The sequence below is a fragment of the Schistocerca gregaria genome, chromosome X, assembly GCF_023897955.1.
Source record: "Schistocerca gregaria isolate iqSchGreg1 chromosome X, iqSchGreg1.2, whole genome shotgun sequence".
NCBI classification, from domain to species: domain Eukaryota; kingdom Metazoa; phylum Arthropoda; class Insecta; order Orthoptera; family Acrididae; genus Schistocerca; species Schistocerca gregaria.
The window spans coordinates 721,623,851-721,646,950 of NC_064931.1; positions in this window are offsets into that span (position 1 = coordinate 721,623,851).

Below are 23,100 nucleotides of genomic sequence, written 5' to 3' on the forward strand. Positions count from 1 at the left end.
GACGATCCGATGGCAGGGTGTGGGTATGGCGAATGTCCAGTGAATGTCATCTGTCAGCGGAGGCGGTGGTGTTATGGTGTGGTAGTGTTTTTCATGGAGGGGGCTTGCACCCCTTGTTTTTTTGCGTGGCACTATCACAGCACAGGCCTACATTGACGTTTTAAGCACCTTCTTGCTTCCCACTGTTGAAGAATAGTTCGGGGATGGCGATTGCATCTTCCAACACGATCTAGCATCTTTTCAAAATGCACGGCCTGTGGCGGAGTGGTTACATGTCGATAACATCCCTGCAATGAACTGGTTTGCACAGAGTCCATCGATACCTCTCCTCAGGGCAGCACTCTGAAGAATTGACTGTCATTCCCTAAGAAACTTTCCAGAACCTGATTGAACGTATGCCTGCGAGAGTGGAAGCTGTCATCAAGGCTAAGAGTGGGCCAACACCACATTGAATTCCAGCATTACCGATGGAAGGCGCCACGAACTTGTAAGCCATCTTCAGCCAAGTATCCGGATACTTTTGATCACATAGTGTAGCTGAGTACCGGCTTTGCCCTGGTGTCTATTTATCGTAATTTTCTATTATTCCATCTTCTCTTGCCCTCTCTCTGTCCATCTCCGCCTTCACCCCCTCTGAGCGAGTCTGCTACAACCCCTCTCTTTTTATTACCTCCACCCTCTGCCTCCTCCCACCCACTGCCCCTCCATCTGCTCTTCCTGCCCACCTCCTTCTCCCCACTCTTTCTGTCCATTTGCTCCTCCCCCCCCCCCCGTCCGTCTGATCATTCACCCTATGTTCATCTCCTTGTCACCCTTCTCTCTCCATATTATCACACTCACCCCAAGAGGAGACTTGTGGTTCTTACCCCCACAGTATTTCTTTCCAGATCATAACTAACAAGTGAGCCAAATTTGCTTGAAATCATTCCAGGTGTTGATAGTCAGCTTTCTACCAGTGGCTTTGCCAATGTGTGTACATGTTAGATCAAATATATTTCACACGTATTTAACATATTTCACACGGACTTTTACACATATTTCACCTGTCTCTCTAGCGAACTTAGCACTGCAGTTTCATTTTCACGCGGCTCAATGTTTATGACGTCGTATCTCCAGAAGTATGTGCTGAACAATGATATAATTGTGCAGGTACATCCAATGGTATATGTGGCTACTATCTGCGACATGTGTTGAGAACAAAGTTAGTAGTAAAGAACTTATAAATTAAAACGTTATGCATGATGCGCTAGTTTTTGGCACATCTCACACCTGCACTGTTTATAGACGATTCTGAGGCTTGTATCAGTTTATTTAAAGCCCTGGTAACTGACAGCGCTTCTTGCAAGCCGTACACTGTGTTCCTGTCAGCAGATTTCTTCTTACAGACAGATTCCGGTAGCGGATCAAAACCGCAGCTCTGGTAAGAATGGTTTTGTGGAGCAGGAAGAAGCGACAAGAATTCTCTCGCGGGAGTCCTGTCACGTCTCGGAAGGTAACTAACAAGCTGCAAGTCTAATAGGAGGAAAAACGGCGTTAGGAAGCCTTTTGGCTTGTAGTACGGTTTGCACCTTGTACAGATTTTATCAAGTGCGAAAAGAGCTCCTTATCTGTGGGAAGCATTAATTGGCACATTATTATCTCACTACCACAACAAATCTGCACAAAACGCTACCATTGCTCTGTATTGTTTCTGACAAACCGCAGTCGTTATTTTCTGTTCTGATGGAACACAAGGGCTTCTCTGTTCACTGTAGCGACTGAATGCAAGTCTTAACGTAAAGCCGTCTACAACATATCTCTGTGAAATTCTCGGTATATATATATATATATATATATATATATATATATATATATGAATTGTGTCTATAGATATTACTTTTGAACCAAATGCCTACTTCTTGCTGTAAATAATTAGGGAACTGGTCTGAAATGAATAGACTGTGACTCTTCGCTTTGCACTGTTATGCCATATTTACTCTGCTGTTAAAATTATGTTGTTTCGCTACACTCATTCCAGGCTCCCAATTAAATCCTTCTGTGAATTTCGTAATCTAAACAGCTGAGCCAGACATGATGAAAAAGTGAAAATATTTTGCGTTACAATATTTAGGTTCGTAATAAAATGATGCACACTGCAGGTGAAATAATTGTTTAGTCAGTTACTTTGCAAAGCTTAGTTCACATGGTGAAGTTGTTATAAAGGTTGATGCCCACAAGTTCCAGTCTTGTTTTTAATTATTTTTGATGTTGATGATCTTAAGCACCACATGCCGATAGTTTTCAAGCTTCGGATGCTCAGAAAGATACATAACCATTGATCTCTGCTATGTTCGGACGTTCGTCATTCAATTATAGTGTTCTTCTTTATCAAATGTTGCGAGAAAGATACACTAATATTTGGTTTCTTGTTGCATAATGGTACATAGATTCTTATACTACAAAAGGAAAGATTTCAGGGATAAAGGTTGATGATGCTTTAAAAAACCACGAAGACATATAGTGACCAACTGCAACGTTTAGGCTGAGCTAGTTTTACTATAATAACTTTAATTTGGTGACATGTATATCAAGTAGCTAACACAAAAAATCAAATGGCTCTGAGCACTATGGGACTTAACATCTGTGGTCATCAGTCCCCTAGAACTTAGAACTACTTAAACCTAACTAACCTAAGGACATCACACACATCCATGCCCGAGGCAGGATTCGAACCTGCAACCGTAGCAGTCGCGAGGTTCCGGACTGAGCGCCTAGAACCGCTAGACCACCGCTGCCGGCTAGCTAACACATTTTATAATTTCAGTTCAATGATGTTTTTGGTGAAACGAATTCATTATCAGAAAAGTAAATAATTATTACTTAAAGAAGAGTTTCCACTCATACATTTTGAATGAATTTGTACAGGGTGTTTCAAATGTTAATTACAATCATCCTACTGTACAATTAATTATGCCCCTTAAAGATGTGAATTATTCTCTGATAGCATTACTCAGTCCGCAGCTCGTGGTCTTGAGGTAGCGTTCTCGCTTCCTGCGCACGGGGTCCCGGCGGGGTCAGGGATTTTTCCTGCCTCGATATGACTGAGTCTTGTTGTGTCGTCTTCATCATCATCATTCATCCCCATTACGGTCGGAGGAAGGCAATGGCAAACCAACTCCACTCGGACCTTGCCTAGTACGGCGGAGCAGGTGTCTCGCATCGTCCCCTACATCCTAGGTGTATGGGGCATCAACATTACTCACGGAATCATGAATCCTACAGCATTGAGGAATTACATCGTAGTGTACCATTCTTCTTATATCCAATGCCTGCCAAAACACAAAAAGAAAAAGGAGAAATCGGTGGATGACTGAAATTTTCTGTGACAGGTAGAAGACCCACCCGAGTGAGAAAGCGTTGTTCATAGTCGGTGCTGAGCATGGACAGCCTCAGATATTGATGATGATGATGTTTGATTTGCGGGGCGCTCAACTGCGCGGTTATGAGCACCCGTATTAATTCCCAATCGTTGCTCAGTCCAGTCTCGTCACTTTGATGAATGATGATGAAATGATGAAGACAGCACAAACACCCAGTCATCTCGAGGCAGGTGAAAATCCCTGACCCCGCCAGGAATCGAACCCGTGCTCGGGAAGCGAGAACGCGACAGCGAGACCACGAGCTGCGGACTTAGATATTGAGTTACCACTGTGAGGGACGCGGAGTTGCCATGGACTCACGTGTATCAGCACCTGCCAGAGGTTGAAACAAGCCCATTGTGGGTCTCCATTTGGCCAGCTAATTGAATGGTGCAATATCTAGTTTTGTGGGGCATTTGCAAGTGGCAGTGGCCTGATGTTGGGCTGCATGGAAACGTGAGACCAAGCACAATCGCAGTCAAGGCTCGGGTAGGCCACGTCTGACCACCACAAGGGAAGATTGCCGCATTGTGCACCAAGCATATCGTAGCTCCTTCTCATCTGCGCTAGGGAATTTCTGTCCCTCGTGTACGCTGCCGTTAACACCACAATACAAATGGCTGCATTTGGATTGGTGCCATGACGAGGAAGCATTAAATGCAAATGGTTGGCGTTTCAATGTTTGCAGCGATGACTCCAGTTACTGCATTAAGCTGGCGACCATCGTCCTCGAATGTGGTGGGAATCCGGGGAGAAGTAACATTCCTCCATTTGGAGAGGCACAGTGACGTCATGGTTCAACGAGCCATCAGGTATGACTTCAGGCCACAGCTGACTGCGATTCTGGGAACTCTCACGGTGCAACAGTACAGCACCGATATCCTATTCCCTCATGTGTTACGTCTCATGCAACAGCATTGCTGTGTCATTTTTGTGCAGGACAAAGCTCGTCTACACATTGTACGTTTCTCTATCACTGCTATCACTGTCTGCGTGATGTTGTGGTACTGCTGTTTTCATCAAGATCCTCAGATATGTCTCCGATAGAAAATGTGTGTGGCCAGCGCAGACATCAACTACCAAGGACCCGTTACAACTGTTGCGAGCCACCTTGTCTCGTGAACCACTGGTGATGCAACATCAAACTCATAAGTGGGTTCCTTCGGAGATATTTGTAAATTTGACTCGATTTTGTAATGTCTCAAATAATCTCAAATAATATTACATACTCTCGTAATGTCTCAAATAACATCATATACTCTCGCAACCCCCCCCCCCCCCCCCCCCTTCCCATGAACTATGGACCTTGCCGTTGGTAGGGGGGCTTGTGTGCCTCAGTGATAGAGATAACCGTGTTGTAGTTGCAACCAGAACGAGGGGTATCTGTTGAGAGGCCAGACAAACGTGTGGTTCCTGAAGAGGGCAGCAGCCTTTTCAGTAGTTGCATGGGCAACATTCTCGATGATTGACTGATCTGGCCTTGTAACATTAACCAAAATGGCCTTGCTGTGCTGATACTGCGAACGACTGAAAGTAAGGGGAAACTACAGCCGTAATTTTTCCAAGAACATCCAGCTGTACTGTATGGTTTAATGATGATAGTGTCCTCTTGGGTAAAATATTTCGGAGGTTAAATAGTCCAACATTCGGATCTCCGGGCGGGGACTACTCAAGAGGATGTCGTTATCAGGAGAAACAAAACTGGCTTTCTGCGGATTGGAGTGTGGAATGTCAGATCCCTTAATCACTCAGGTAGGTTAGAAAATTTAAAAAGAGAAATGGATAGATTAAAGTTAGACATAGTGGGAATTAGTGGAGCTCTGTGGCAGGAGGAACAAGACATCTTGTCAGGTGAATACAGGTTTATAAATACAAAATCAAATAACGGTAATGTAAGAATACGTTTAATAATGATTAAAAAATAGGAGTGCGGGCAAGCTACTACAAACAGCATAGTGAACGCATTATTGTAGCCAAGATAGACACGAAGCCCGCGCCTACCACAGTAGTATGAGTATATATGCCAACTAGCTCGGCAGATGACGAAGAGATTGAAGAATTGTGTGGTGAGATAAAAGAAATTATTCAGATAGTAAAGAGAGACGAAAATTTAATAGTTATGGGTGACTGGAATTCGATAGTAGGAAAAGGAAGAGAAGGAAAACTGGTAGGTGAATATGAAATGGGGGCAAGGAGTGAAAGAGGAAGCCGCCTGATAGAATTTTGCACAGAGCGTAACTTTATCATAGCTAACACTTGTTTTAAGAATCATGAAAGACGGTTGTATACGTGGAAGAGGCCTGGAGACACTGGAAGGTTTACGATAGATTATATAATGGTAAGATAGAGATCTAGGAACCAGGTTTTAAATTGTAAGACATATCCAGGGGGAGTTGTGGACTCTGACCACAATCTATTGGTTATGAACTGTAGATTAAAACTGAAGAAACTGCAAAAAGGAGGGAATGTAAGAAGATTGGACCTGGATAGAACCAGAGGTTGTAGAGAGTTTCAGGGAGAGCATTAGGGTACGATTGATAACAATGGGGAAAAGAAATAGTAGAACAAGAATGGGTAGCTTTGAGAGACGAAATAGTGAAGGCAGTAGAGGATCAAGTAGGTAAAAAAACTAGTGGAAATCCTTGGATAACAGAAGAAGTACTGAATTTAATTGATGAAAGGAGAAAACATAAAAATGCAGTAAATGAAGCAAGAAAAAAGGAATACAAACGTCTCAAAAATGAGATCGACAGGAAATGCAAAATGGCTAGAAGATAAATGTAACGATGTAGAGGCATATATCACTAGAGGTAAGACAGATACTGGCTACAGGAAAATAAAAGAGATCTTTGGAGAAAAGAGAATCACTTGGATGAATATCAAGAGCTTAGATGGAAAACCAGTTCTAAGCAAAGAATGGAAAGCAGAAAGGTGGAGGGAGAATATAGAGGTTCTATACATGGGCGACGTACTTGACGGCAATGTTATGGAGATGGAAGAGGACGTAGATGAAGATGAAGTAGGAGATATGCTACTGCGTGAAGAGTTTGACAAAGCACTGAAAGAACTAAGTCGAAACAAGGCCCCGGGAGTAGACAAAACCCTACCATCTGGCGAGCAATATGTATGAGACAGGCGAAATACCTTCATACTTCAAGAAGAATACAATAATTCCAATCCCAAAGAAATCAGATGTTGACGGGTGTGAAAATTACCGAACTATCAGTTTAAGAAGCCACAGCTGCAATATACTAACACGAATTCTTTACAGAGGAATGGAAAAACTGTTAAAAGCCTACCTCTGGGAGATCTGTTTGGACTCCGTAGAAATGTTGGAACACGTGAGGTAATACTGACCCTACCATTTGTCTTAGAAGATAGATTAGGTAAAGGCAAACCTACGTTTCTCGCATGTGTAGACTTAGAGAAAGCTTTTGACAATGTTGACTAGAATACTCTCTTTCAAATTCTGAAGGTTGCAGAAGGCAAATACAAGGAGTGAAAGGCTATTTACAATTTATGCAGAAACCAGATGGCAGTTATAAGAGTCGAGGGACATGGAAGGGAAGCAGTGGTTGGGAAGGGAGTGAGACTGGGTTGTAGCCTCTCCCCGATGTTATTCAATCTGTATATTGAGCAAGCAGTAAAGGAAACAAAAGAAAAATTCGGAGTAGGTATTAAAATCCATGGAGAAGAAATAAAAACTTCTTGGTTTCCTGATGACTTTGTAATTCCGTCAGAGACAACAAAGGACCTGAAAAAGCAGTTGAACGGAATCGACAGTGTCTTGAAGGAAGGATATAAGATGAACATCAACAAAAGCAAAACGAGGATAATGGAATGTTCTAGAATTAAATTAGGTTATGATGGGGAAATTAGGTTAGGAAATGAGACGCTTAAAGTAGTAGATGAGTTCTACTATTTGGGGAGCAAAATAACTGTTGATGGTCGAAGTAGACAGGATATAAAATGCAGACTGGTAATGGCAAGGAACGCGTTTCTGAAGACGAGAAGTTTGTTAACATCGAGTATAGATTTAAATGTCAGGAGGTCTTTTCTGAAAGTATTTGTATGGAGTGTAGCCATGTATGGAAGTGAAACATGGACGATAAATAGTTTAGACAAGAAGAGAATAGAAGCTTTCGAAATGTGGTGTTACAGAAGAATGCTGATGATTAAGTAGGTAAAGCACGTAACTAATGAGAAGGTACTGAATAGAATAGGGGAGTAGAGGAATTTGACTAGAAGAAAGGATCGATTGGTAGGGCATGTTCTGAGGCATCAAGGGACCTTCAGGTTAGTACTGGAGGGCAGCGTGGAGGGAAAAAATCGTAGAGGGAGACCAAGGGATGAATACACTAAACAGATTCAGAAGGATGTAGGTTGCAGTAGGTACTGGGAGATGAAGAAGCTTGCACAGGATATAGTAGCATGGAGAGCTACATCAAACAAGTCTCTGGACTGAAAATCAAAACAACAACACTCTCGCAACCAGTGATGTTTCATTTCTATTCCTCCTCCTCTTCCGAGTGCTTCGCTTTTTTTTTTGTCGGCCAGTGTATTTCTATATCACCAGGTCAATTAATGATCTCCAATCTCGGGTTTACTTTACTTGGATCTATGGTCACAGAGTGACAGATACACATACAAAGCACACATTTTCTTATTGAATTAGTTTACTGATCTACACTGAAGAGCCAAAGAAACTGGTACACCTGCCTCATATCGTGTAAGGCCACTGCGAGCATGCAGAAATGCCACAACACGACGTGCCATGGACTCGACTTATGTCTGAAGTAGTGTTGGAGGGAAATGAATCCTGCACAGCTGTCTATAAATCCGTAAGAGTACGAGGGGGTGGAGATCACTTCTGAACAGCACGTTGCACGGCATCCGAGATATGCTCAATAATGTTCATGACTGGGGAGTTTGGTGGCCACCGGAAGTGTATAGACACAAAAGAGTGTTTCTGGAGCCACTGTGTAGCGATTCTAGAAGTGTGGGTATCGCATTGTCCTGCTGGAATTGCCCGTTTAACGTACGATGGACATGAGTAGATGCAGGTGATAGGACAGTATGCTTCTTACGTTTCACCTATCAGAGTCGTATCTAGACGTATCAGGGGTCCCATATCAGTCCAACCGCACACACCCCACACCATTACAGAGTCTTGAACAGCATAACAGTCCTCTGCTGACATGCAGAGTCCATGGATTCATGAAGTGGTCTCCATACCCGTACACGTCCATCTGCTCATTACAATTTGAAACGAGACTCGTCCGACCAGGCAACATGTTTCCTGTCATCAACAGTAGAATGCTGGTGCTGACGGGCCCAGGCGAGGCGTAAGGCTTTGTGTCGTGCAACCATCAATGATCCACGAGTGAGCCTTCGTCTCCGAAAGCCATTATCGTTGATGTTTCGTTTGAATTGTTCGCATGATGGCCAAGCATTGAAATCTATAGCAGTTTGAGGAAACTTGAACTTCTGTCACGTTCAACGATTCTTTTCAGTTGTCCTTCGTCCCGTTCTTGCAGGATCTTTCACGGCCGCAGCGATGTCGGAGATTTGTTGTTTTACCGTATTCCTGATATTCACGGTACACTCGTGAAATGGTCGTACGGGATAATCCCAACTTCCTCGCTACCTCGGAGATTGTGTGCCCCATCACTCGTGCGCCGACTCCGACACCACGTTCAAACTCACTTTTCTGTTGATAATGTGCGTTTGTTTCCGTTCCCGGTAGCTGTGTGGTGCCGGCACGGTAGCTCAGCGTGTTCGGTCAGAGAGCCGGTTGGCCTCTGTAATAAAAAAAAACTGAGTTGAATGATCAACAAACGAACTTGAACGGAAGTCATGTGGCGTCCGCAACGAACTAACACAAAAAAGTGGTCAGCGCAGCAGAATGTCAGGGCCCGGGTTCGATTCCGGGCTGGGTCGGAGATTTTCTCCTCTCAGGGACTGGATGTTGTGTTGTCCTCACAATCATCATTTCATCCCCACCGACGCGCAAGTCGCCGAAGTGGCGTCAAATCGAAATACTTGCACCCGGCGAACGGTCTACCCGACGGGAGGCCCTAATCACACGACATTTGTTTATTTTACCTGCCATTGTGGCAGTAGTTTTCGAATTAACAACTGCACCAGACACTTGTTTTGTTACTCGTATATAGGCGTTGCTAAAAGAAGCGCCGTAATTTGCCTGTTTACATATCTCTGTATTTTAATACGCCTGCCTATACCAGTTTCTTTGCAGCTTCAGTGTATGTTGCCGGAGACAAAGCTACTTTAGTATTTAATAGCAGCAGGCTTGAACACAGGCACCTTTTTTATAGGTATATGTGTCATCACCGTTGCAATAAATTGCAATTATTACATAACGTACGCAGGGTAATGGAACCAAAACAAATCTATCGGAAAAAATCATTGTGTAAAATGGTTCACATGGCTCTGAACACTATGGGACTTAACATCTGTGGCCATCAGTCCCCTAGAACTTAGAACTACTTAAACCTAACTAACTTAAGGACATCACACAACACCCAGTCATCACGAGGCACAGAAATTCCCTGACCCCACCGGGAATCGAACCCGGGAACCCGGGCGCGGGAAGCGAGAATGCTACCGCACGACCACGAGCTGAGGACGAAATCATTTTGTAGTCTAAGCATTATAATCTGTGGCTATTAGAGAAGATATAAAGTTTATTGGCTAAAATGTTTGCAAGAAATGTGTTTAGTCTATGAAATGTGCATTATTCATAAATGTCAAAACAAAATGAAAAAAATTATTGATTTCGTCTCATATTCAGTTTCTACGAGAATTTTGAAGGTAAAGGCTTTATAATTGTAGCATCTGACTGGGCTGAAACTTCCAGTCTCAAAGGAAACGATGCTGTCTGTTATTTTCAAATTCTACTTACTCTAAAACAAAAAAAGATAAACGTCAGACCACGAAGGGATTATCTGATAGGACGGAAATCGGTAGATGTGATGTGTACAGGAAAACAAATGATTACAATTTTATAAAAACTGGATGGTTTATTCAACAGAAAGATCTTCACAAAGTCAGCAACTCAATAATGCGTTAATCCGCCTTTGACCCTTATGCAAGCAGTTATTCGGCTTAGAATTGTTTGGTAGAGATGCTGGATGTCCGCCTCAGGGATATCGTCCAAATAATATGAAAATGCTGATAATTCTCTAAACGTCTTCAACTGACGAGAAATGCGTGACGTTGCTGAGCGAGGTAGAGTTGGGCAAGCACGAAGACAAGCGGTATAAACTCTCGCTGCCTGTCGGTGTGCGGCATTATCTTGCTGAAATGTAAGCGCAGGATGGCTTGCTATGAAGGAGAAAAAACGGAGCGTAATATATCGTCGACGTATCACTGCGCTGTAAAGGTACTGCGGATGGCAGAGAAAGGGTCCTGCTATGAAATGAAACGGCACCCCAGCCCAGCACTACTGGTTGTTGGGCGGTATGGCGGTCGACAGTCAGGTTGGTAGCCCTCCACTGTCTGGGGCGTCCTCATACACATCTCCGCTGGTCATCCCGGCTCATTCTGAAGTGGGACTCGTCACTGAAAATAATCCTACTCCATTCAATGAGATTCCAGGCCAAGGACGTGTCTGCAGATGGCCCGGACAACAGTGATACCAACCTGATTGTCTCCCGTCATACGGACCGTGCAAGATCCCCTGGCTTCTAAACTGATACTGTTATTATTCAGCTTCGCCGCGAGTCCGTAGAGGATGGTATGTATGACTGGTCAGCATTTCCACCCGGAATTTGCGAGTGTTAAGTCGGACCTTCGTTGATCCGCCTTGGTGGGCCGTGTCGTCGGATTTCCTCCTACCTGTGCGCGGTGCAGCTCTCGTAAATGTCGTCCCATGCAGATTCTTCATTGGCGCACTGGATGTCTCTGTCGTTGGAAACTAATTACCACTTGCAGATATTAGGGACCTTCTTCAGGTTTACAAAAAGTAGATTGTGATAACTGGTGCCTTAATATGTATTCACTACAGTGTGTTAATTGTTTTCTCTCTGTGTCTGTGTTCCCACAAACATATACCATAATTTGCTCCCTGATGTTTTCTGCATGGTTGTCACCTGCCATAAAGTAGACTGCACCTATCAGCATAGACATCCTATTTTGAATCCATGTGTCCACACTTAAATACCTGACCTGCTGCCCAGGGAAAAATAAACAATAATGGCCAGCTTGTGCCATGCGTATTTGGAGGTACTAACCAACCCAGAAACATACCACTCTTAATAGTATAGTTATTAATCTGCAAATAAAGTAAATAGTGATGTAATGTTACTCAGTACACTGTCTTCAGTCATCAATAGAAACATCTACACTTATACCCCCAACATCCTATATACGCAGGTTAATCGCTAGTTCGTCTCAGGTTTCTGAAGACGACTACAAGAAAAATTACAAGATATACAGAAAATTGACATATATCAGTGAATAGAGTATCTCTCCAAATTTTGATTCGTAATATGCACTGTGGTGTAGTTGCAGAGCGCACCACTAGGTGGCAGGCATGTGAGAACCTTTGAACTAATTATCCACTCCGACTTATCACACTGAATTAGTTCGCGCCTGCAGATTGGCAGCTCAGTGAAGAAATTGACAAAATGGGAATCCTTCCGCCTTCCCATAGCATAGAATTCAATTAATTGCTCACATGTAGTGATCTGTGGCATGTCACTAGCGTTGTCCATACTGAATACCTGTAATGTTAGTTAAGAACTTGGAGAGATGTTCTATGAGCTGAGTTGTGTCTATTTTCTGTACAAACAGTCGTCTTCTGAAAACCTATAGGCATTTACAGATATCCATGTATATATACAGTGGTCAAAACAAATGTTTTATGTTACAGAAATTCAATACTGTTTGTTGAGATCCAGAAATTCATTAGGATATTAGTACGATGGTTTGCTTTTAATGTAATTCTAGCGGGAACAGTGCGTGTTTCTACCCTGAAAGATCATTATCTGCTGTCTGTGGCAACCGTGTCGCCTGCAAACATTGCAGTACTTGTGCTGTGTGTCATTACGAGAGTTGTGTGGCTTCTGGATGGTTCGGTCAACAATAATGTTCGATCAGAGCCTCCGTATTATCACTCTAATGGAGCAGGCAGTGAGACAGATGGAACGTCGCAGCGAATATTGCTATGAGTCAAAGTGATGTTTCTAGAATGATGAACGAGTTTCTACTGACAGTATCAGTTTAGGATCATCACAGAAGCGGCTGCGGAAGAAAAATAACAGGTGTGCAGGACCAATATCTGCGTATAACACAAGCGGAAACATCAACACAATCATAGACGTCTGCAGTGGCAGTTCCAAACAGCTACAGGAGGGCAGTTGTCAACACAAACGACATGAAACAGGCTCCATGAGCAGGGATTACGTGCCAAGAGGACTCAACGTTCTTTTATGATGATACCCGTTTGTGGAAGGAACGAGGACAGCGTTTACACTCTAACTGTATCATAGACGCCACCCTTATCAAGGCGGTTCAGTCGTGTTTTGGGGTGGAGTCATGTATGGCCGTAGGATACGCCTTATGCCAATACGTGGGAGGACGAGTGGTGAGAATTATTTTTGCACTCATTGTGGCTCCATGTGGTGATAATATTGGAAAATTATTCACGCTGATGGACGACAATGCAAGCCCCCATCGTCACAACCTTCTGACATACCTTACTGCCCGCATCTCGTGGTCGTGCGGAAGCGTTCTCGCTTCCCACGCCCGGGTTCCCGGGTTCGATTCCCGGCAGGGTCAGGGATTTTCTCTGCCTCGTGATGGCTGTGTGTTGTGTGATGTCCTTAGGTTAGTTAGGTTTAAGTGGTTCTAAGTTCTAGGGGACTGATGACCACAGAAGTTAAGTCCCATAGTGCTCAGAGCCATTTGAACCATACCTTACTGGTGGGGCATAGACACAGTCGGATGGAATGGCCGCCTTATTCTCCAGATCTCGACTGAATTCAGGGTGAATTGGCCATAATAAAACGAGCGGTTCACTATCATCCTATCCCGCCATAGACTTTACAGGTAACGACGCATACTGCTGCCCTGCTTTCAGGTCAAGAGGTCCCTCAAACACATGCTATAACGTACCAAATGTATAAAAGTATTCAACTCGGGTGTGGTTTCAGTGTCCATATGGGGGCCTCAAGGTCATCACTCTATGCTATGCTGTTGTATCGATCAGGCAACACTCTCGTGAATCTGTTTAGAGTTTTACAATGTGCACGGCAGTCGAATAGGCCGATATGATTTTCGTGTATGGCGAAATTCACCAAGTCGTTAGATCAGTGGTGCAGTTATGTGCTGAAAGGAAACCGGATTGCGCCAAACATTCAAAATCTGTCTTTGCAAACATTATGAAGAAAATTCAAGAAACGGAGAGTGTGGAGAATAAAATACATTAACACAAAAAAGGGACAGCAATTGATGATAGAACTGAGAGTAACATTTAAGCAGAGTCTACACACAATTCGTATGTTACTATGAGGCATTTTGAATATGGAAATGGGATCAGCGAAAGCAATGTTTTGAAAATTTTACGATGTAGAGCACCGCGTCCTTTCCACATCTATATACATCAAAAGATGCGTCACAAAGACCTTCAGAATCTGTTACAACTCCCCGAACCGTGTCTAAGAAAACTGTTAAGTGATACTTCGGGTCTACTGCAGATTTTGTTTAAATGTGAATTGTTCACAGACCACCGCCAAATCTAGCTTCGCAATATCCACTATTAATGAACTGAAAGACCAAGCTGTTCGAGAAAGTTGATAAACAACCGCCTTTGGTAGCGTGCGGTGAGGGGTTTAAAGAATCACATATTTTCCTCTGTTTTTCTTTTTTTTATGGAACTCTTCACAGTCATAAGTATCTACGACTCCTAAGAGATACGTTGAAGACGTACCTCTGGGCTACTGCCAACACGACGAATGTCCCACCCATTTCCTAAAGGTAATTGCAGATCATTTTAACAGAACATTTAGAGGCAGCTGAATCAGTCCCTGGGGAAACACAACATTGCTTGCACGCTCGGCTTTGGATTTTAACTCTGGGAAAATTAAAACAAGAAGTTGCAACGCCGACGACTACTCAAAAATTTAACGCCATATTACACTCTCCCGAGCAGCGAAAAGTTCAGATTAAATTAAAAATTAATTAATGTTAGTCCGGAATCACATTTTAGTGTGTAACAGTTCTCAGGGTTAACATTTTGAACGGTTGACCATATCAAGGTCATAATAATGAATACACCTGCGTTACGTCTTTGCTTGCAGTTGTAACATCAGGGTAGGCATTTTTGTGACATCTCCTGTCGGTGTTGTTATCTGGTTACTACACTGCCTGACAAAAGGTTGAACACCAAAAACGTGACGTGAAAACGACACGGAACTTCACTGTTTGAGAGGGTAAGTGATGTTATGTCACTAACTACAAAATCTAGTCAAATCTACAATGAACGCAGCAGTAAGCGCCCAGTTATCTGTAAGATTTTGGATCCTGTCAGGTCTGAACTCATACACTCATTCTGTTGCGAACCCTGTCACATAGCCGTTGATTCACCTTCAGAAGCAAGCTGGGCCATAACAGTTGTAGTTGGTCCTTGACATCTTTGATATTGGCACAGGGGCGGATTTGAAGTTCGAACTGGTCTCACCCATGTACTAACGGGCACAGATCTATGGACATTGTGGGCCATGGAAATACCTCAGTATCACGCAGGCAGGTTCACAGATACACGTGGCTTGTATGGACGATCATTGTTCTGTTGAAAATGGGTGTCGCATGAGAGCTAACTCAGAGGACACAGGATGTCCGTGACGTATCAGTGTATCGTCAGAATTCCCTCATTGACTACCGGCATTAACATGAAGTCGTATCCGATATCTTCCCACACCGTGACGCCAGGAATAACATCTCTGTGGAGCTCCAAAACGTTGGAAGAATGAGCCCTCTCTCCAGGTCGCCGCCGTATTTGCCCAAGGTAGTCATCCGGGGTAATGCAATCCGCTGAACACAGTACGACTCCACCCAACAGCAGTCAATTCTTCCCGGAAACGGCACCAATCTATACTCAGCCTTGTGGCGTTAACGGCAGCCTACGCATGGGACAGTAATTCCAGAGTCCGGATGCTGCTGCGTCTTCGACCACTGATGCGGGCGACGGCAGGGTATCCATTACTTGTTTTCGGATGGCAGGGGCACGTTGAAGGGCTTACGATGTGCTTTATGCACAATACGGCGGTTCTGCCTTGTTGTGGTGAGACTTGGTCGACCGGATCTTTGAAGACGAGTATGTCTGCCCTCACTTTGCCAGCAGTCCAATATCGGGCTACTGTCACATCCGAACGACCCACAAATCCAGATAGTGCTCGATGCGACCAGTCGGCCAAATGGAGACCCACACTGAAGCCACTTTCAAACTGTATTGGATGCTGATAACGCTGTCTCACAGATGTACGTGGCCTCTCTATGTCCTTGACACCGTTCACTCAACATCTGAAGATGGTCAGGCCTCATATATCCGACAAGGCCAGCTAACAATACTAAACACTTTCACTAATGTACTCTGTGGGCCGCACTACCTGTCATGGAGAATTGCACCTCTCTTCATTCAAAAATCCGACGATAATGTGTATGTGTACGAAGTCACATTGACATCCGACCATGACTTCTGGGTACTTCACTTCTTTTTTCAGGCAGTGCATTCGATCAGGTTCCACATGGTATGTTGCTGAAGTTCTGTTAGAAGGGTCTTTCTAATTCCGCATAAAATAACTATATAACTCCATTCAAATAAAGTCGGTGTCGTAATGAGGACAATTCGCCGCATTATCTATTATAACTCAGCAAGTCGTCATATATGACTGCCTCGACATTTAACTGCTCGAAGTGAAGTGGAGGATGGTATCTATATCATCTATTATTGTTTGCAGCAGCAGTGGTAGCAGTACCCCTGTTATTAACTAGTTCTGAGCATCCACATTGTCATTAATAGATTTCAGCCATTTTAATTCTATTATTGCCATTAAGTAATCATGATGTAAAAAATAATGCAAGTGTAAAACTCTGATCCGATGCACGTGTGGGTGTGAGGACCCTAATGTGGTCAGGTTAAACAAATGACTAAAATGGTATGACCCTAAGCAGCACGTGCCAAATTGGGAGGGGAAGAGGATGAATAATAGGGGGGAGAAACTGTTTAGCAGTGTATGCGATAATCAGCTGTATAACATGGAAATACGACTGTAATAAATGATCAGTTGTACATTTTCAGTGATTGCAGTATCTCATGATAGACACGATGTCCTAGTCATATACGGGTTTCCGTCTAATGTAGCTGACTTGTCAAGTTTGATGCTTCTCATGGCGTCTAGTTCCTTATTAAGTCAGTTGAACTTAAAGTATGGAAACGATTGGCTTTGTCTGACTACCCATGTATGTCTCTTGCTTTCGTAGTTTACAAATTGAAGTCTCCAAAACAAACCGTGTAATTTTCTTTTGTCACATATTTCAAGTATATGTTCTTCATTTGACTGGGTGCCCGGCTGCTGTTGCTAAAACGTCTTGTTCCATGCGAAAAAAGCACTGCGCATCAGTTATGATAGTGTAGAAATATGGACTCTCTCACGGTCTCCGTGACACTAGGTGACCGAATAGGTAGCCATCAGATTACACAACTCAAAGCTTGGGTTTCGATGTTCGATAAATCCTATGACTATTTGCGACATTTAACCTACTGTTAGCACAGCCGATGATTTTTGTACGTTAAAAATCGTTGATTGGATTTCTTATAAACCTATAGGACTCCCTACGGCTAGTTACCTAATTAAATACAAAGGTCATAGGAAGAAAAGAAGATACCAAGAATCATGAATTATGAACTACTGTGTTGTTAAAAGGACCTTACGATTGATGGTCGCTTTACTCTTCATTTTCTATGTGTCGTTCTTTCTTTACTCGTTCTTTTCTGTCCTTGTCATTAATTCGGTCCTTACAGTCACATCTCAAGTGTAACTCAGTCTCCTACAGAAGTTAGCATTATTTGCCATCATCTTGACACTGTGGAGCCATACAATACATCCATATTGAGCTTCCCGACTTCTGGTATATATAGAATGATTCCTTTTGCAATTTTAAGTGAGTGAAGGTATGGTGCCACCACATGTTTACCAGAAGATGTGGTTAAAGTCTCTTTGAAAGAAATTGTTGCCACAACTCACTGAAATGTATGTGTAAGAAATGTGGAACCTGACCACGCAGTTCTGTTTCCGCCACTGTCCGTAGGATCCGGAGAATGATGGTGCAGGAAAAGAAGGACTTCCTCAGAGAGCAACAAGGGGAGAAAAAAGAGCGAAGCCTGCGTACTGACCTCTGTGCTGTCATTAGCGGAGGTTCACAGCCTTAAACATTATCATTAACCTCCTTATCAATTAGGCAGCGACCGCAGAGGGTCTCCCACAAAAACATGCTCTCCGCCTGTCGTGGGAAAATAGATTTACCGATAACGCCGAACTGTAATAGCAACGCAGGAGTGGCGCTTAGAGAACATCTGTTTTTTGGACAACAGGGACCTCGTCATCGCCCATGTGACGCGACAGTTCGAAGCAGAACAACTTCGAGAAGTAAAGTTTATTGAGGGAACAAGCCGACCTTAGATAAGTCAATCAATTTCAGAAACTGGTGAACATGAAAATTGACGAAAATTATAAGTAGTCGTCAGTATGGAGGCAGACGTGTAGCGGTTAAGGACAACAGTCCTTAAAAAATGCGGGTGGGTATAACTAGAGTTGTGTAGGTACGTTATGTGTAGTATTACAGTTTAATGAACTGAGTTTGAGTAATTCAGCTAAATCAAAGTTGAATCTAATTCGTGCAATTTACAATTCCGCTATTAAAATTTGCTAGGAATTACGCTCGGTTCGCTGTTTCGAACGTAAAATTTTCCTTCATTGGATATCCCCAAGAGCAACGAAACACAATAGATGGTAATGGAAGAATTTGGGAAAGGTATCATTGTTCTTTCACAGCTACGCGTGAAACAGCAAACACTTCGCAAGTCTGATATATAGGGAATGCTTAATGTAAATGTGTTGGATCATGCTAGGATCTCTGAAAACCGTGTGTTAATTCTTTTGTATAATTGTTGCGGTAGTTTGATGGCTATGCAACATTTGCGAAATGTGTATCTGAGGAATATTTAGGATTAACTAAAAGTGTATTTGTCTTGATTGGAACATAAAGAAAAAGCTACATAACCGGCTTCAACTGTCGAACAACCATCTTCAGCTCATACCTCAAAATGTTGCTGGTGTTACTGGTGACGCGTAACAACATGTCTTATGATACCAGCTGCATTAGTAACTATGATCTGAAGATGGTTGCTGAACAACTGAAACCGGGTGTATCACTGCTTCTGTACGTTGGGATCGAGAAAAATAAATTTATAGTGAACTATCGCGGGTCACGTGTCTCCTTTACTGTCTATGCAAAATATTACAAGATCAGAAGTGTTACCGAAGCCGTAATTTCGGTCCAGACACTCAAAGACAAACAGCATGTCTATTGTCTACATTTATAGTACAGACACTGCAAACTAAGTTAGCAATGGCTTAAGTATTTTGCAGCAGTCACATTACTTCCTTATAAGATGTGGAGTTCTTCCACTACGCATGTATCTTCGTTGTTTTCCCAAGTATTCCGTTACCAAGCAAAGAACTATTTGTGGTACCGGGGGACCCTTTATTAAGCAATGAACTGAGCTCAGATCTCAGAATACGGAGTTAGACACCTTAGCCTAGAATCCTAGAGCGGTCACTCCAACTGTTATTAGAGACTACCGTCAGTGTTCAGATGCTTGTAAGTATGGTAAACTGTTGCTCCAAAACCATCGTCAAGTATTTTTTGCATATGGCGATTCAATTTCTTACCACACCTTTGTCAGTGCAGCTGATTTCGTGAGGCACACAACAACCTGTATGGTTCTCCACAGGTGCAGAACCTTTGCCATGAAGAACCTAAGAGAAACTCTTTATTATTTTCAGTTTAATCCTCACTGAGGTTGGCTCGCAGTGATTAATTATTATATGCTAGTAAGTGGTATGTATGTCGGAAGCGAAATTTCTCTTTACCACTCAGTGTACAACGGCTAGTCCCATCCAATGTACGAACGGTTGATAAGAAGGATGTGAGTAAGATAATCAGATACATTAGACTAAGGTAAAAGCGGGGCAGGCTCCACACATTTTTTCAAGTTAATTTTTATCAATATGTACACACTTAAATCGCAATTAATTTAGGCAAGATAGGTGGCTTGAATGTTGTATATTATTACAGAAATTATCGTAGTACACAAAAATTTATAATAAAGGAACATTCTTGTAGTATGGCTTGTAAATTTCAAGAAAATATTAAATGGCGGGCAAGATGCCGCACAAGGGAGGGACAAATGGCCAACTGTGAAAGACAATGAAAATGACATTCACTTTGATTTTTGTTTTTCAGGTTTATTTTTAAATCGTCTCATAAAGAGTGCATGATGCATGAATCCATCTAGAGCATCCTACTCACTGAATCCAATCAGAGATAGACGATGTTTCTTGTTAAAGTTCAAGGTATTCAACACATTCGTTTTCTTCCAAATTTAATTCATCTGAGGAACTATTGTGTAGAGAAATATCATCATCTTCTCCTTCTGAAATTGTGTCTTCAGACAGACGCTTCTTTGGAGGTTTTTTCCTCTGGTTTTGAAGGAATAATTTCTTTTAGCTGCTATATTTTTTTTGTGCACAGTCTTTTCCATTTTTCTTTTCTTCAGCGATTTTCTTTCTTTTCGTTACTATAGACTCGTGGCGTGTTAGAGTCATTGCTGACTGATTTCTTTTGGATTTGCTTCTCTGATGCAGTGCCGGTACAGGTGAAATCTGTTCTAGCAATTTTGATGGAGTTTGTCCATGAACAGTCACTGCATTGTCATTTATACTGCAGTTGTCGTGAGCAGTTGGTCGAACAGTAGCAAATTTGTGCAACGTTTGCTAGTCGAAGGGTGACCTGTTAACAAATTTGCTTTAAACGTTGATGTTAAGGTCTGAACTGGAAAACATCTTCAATAGTTGGGAGTTGCGCCTCAGTATTATTAATGTTTGAAACAAGACCATCGTTAGGAATTACTGCTCTATCAAGCGGGATAATTCCAGTAGCTCTAAATCTGGATACATCAACCTGGACAGTTGCAGCACGAGTCTGTGCTTTGAAGAGCAACTCTCCGATCTGCTGTCTTGTAATTCTTCTGTCTTTGCTTGCATTAGCTACAGCTCATGAATAACAAGCTTTTTCAAAGTAAGATTATAACGACTTGAAAAATGATCAGCTAGTGGCTGTAAAAAGTGTTTCGTATGACTAGCCAAATAATCTAGCGACACATGGTTTTCATCAGGTAGATACACATGGGTGACAGAATTCATACGGGAGGCATACGGCAGAAGCAGACCAGGACCAGGTGCCGTTCTAGGAAGGAATTGGTTTTTGAAGTAGTCCACGATAATATCAGTGTTGACAGTAGCAGCATCTCTTCTCATAACAACAGCTGATCCTGGAGGCATGTCTTCGGCGTCTTGTATTTTATTTACCCCTTGGTATATGCGGTAAAGTGGTAAAACATTTCCCTCGCGGTAACAGTAGGCAATAATTGTTATTGTCTCTCCTTTTTCAGCAGAAGTAGTAACATGGACATCTCTGCTTCCTTTTGCTGGCACGACCTTCCCATGCTCATTGTTTAACTGTAGACGAGTTTCGTCTACGTTTTTGACACTATCTCTTTTATCCAAAAGCCCGCTTTCTGTCAACGTTTTTGTCGATAAATCAAAGTAAGAACTAACTTTAGCTCTGTTCATTCCAATCACTCTGGCAACAGAAAGCCCTTGCGCATTTCTGATGCTTAACTTTGCATTGTGTTCTATAAACGAGATAATCCACTCTTTCCCTGCACGTTTCTTTTCTTAAGTGAATTTATTTTTCAATCCCATCTGATTAGCTAAATTGAAAAAAAATTTGACTGAAATCTCACGGTATGGGAGCGAAGTCACATGTTTGCATTTTTTTTACCTGGTCAACTAATTTCCTTACTGCATCTTTAGCCAAGTATGCTGACGGTCCACACCCGGTTCTCTTGAAATTGCGAGCAGCAAGTCTTCTCCTTAATGTTCGTTCTGGTATATTTTTCATTCGAGCTGCTTTCCTTTTAGCGTTACCTTCCTCTTCGACTAGTCTGACGGCCTTTATTAGATATTCTGCAGTCCATTTTCCCCTGCATGTTGTCCTATCTCGCTGTCTCGGCATTTTTCTGTAAGACAAAGTCGTATGGCCTCCTGTTAGCGTGCAAGCATAGCGGCATCTGTCTAATAGTAAGAGGTCGTCATCTGTTCATTTTCGTAGGAACAGATGCCGCACACCCACTTTCATCAAAGACGTTAGCGAAAGTCTAGACTCTCATAACCTACAACGTTTCTATTGCACAATTTAAATACGAGTTATAAGTCAGCAGTTCCGATATACAAGTACTGAAACGTCCCCCTAGAAAAATTGTACAAGACTGTGCTTAAACTGACACACAATATTTTTAGCGCAACGCAGTCTCACTTTCAAAAATCCCTAAAAAAGAATGGCCCTGACTAACATTAACCTATACCTTTCACAAATCACTTACCTCACAAAAATCTTCGTTACTCGAACTACTGCAATACAGCGAGCGCCACTACTGCCAGCTAAATAAAAGATTCAAGCTACAGAAGGCACTAACTACTGATAGGCATAGTTAGCGAATGAAAGATTTTAATAGAGAACAAACAATGTATTTACCTTAATAGTCATAATATATATAGCAGTTCATGACATCCAGCCTTACAAATTTCAAAACTCCGCCATCTCTCTCCCCACATCCACCACTGCTGGCGGCTCACCTCCAACTGCGCAACGCTACGCGCTGTTAACATCCAGCTGCCCAACACTACAATGGCGAGTATTACAACAATGCCAACCAGCCACTGACTGCACACAGCACAGCCAGTGATTTTTCATACAGAGCGCTATATGGCGGCGGCGTTACCAATATAAGAACCTAAACAGCCTAATTAGAGTACCTACTATTAAAAAGAAATCGTGCTAAATTTACTTGACTTACACCGGTCTCGAAAGTCTAATTTATTAAATTTCTCCTCTATGTTCCACTCCTGCTTTTACCTTACTCACTATATCTTAAGGAAGACTGGTTCAGTTACGCATAAAAATGAAAATCCACTCCAGACATTAATTCCCGATAAATTTATTTGCTCTTCTAGACCGACAGGGTGTCATAGTGGTAAGACGCTGCACTCCAATTCGAGAGGCAGTCAGTTCGAATCTCCATTCGGCCAACCAATGAGATTTTCTGCGGTTTCTCAAAATCTCTTACGGACAATGGCGGGATGGCCCCTTTGAAGATGACGCAGCCCATTTCCTTTCGTGTACTTGGCCACTCCAAACGCATGCTCCATCTCTAATGCCACTGTCGTCGACTGGGCGTTACATCCTAAATTCTTATATTTTGTGCTGGTCCGAAACTACTCTAAGTACAGTATTCTCCGATCACAATATTGTTACTTTCAGACATGCAAAAGTCTTA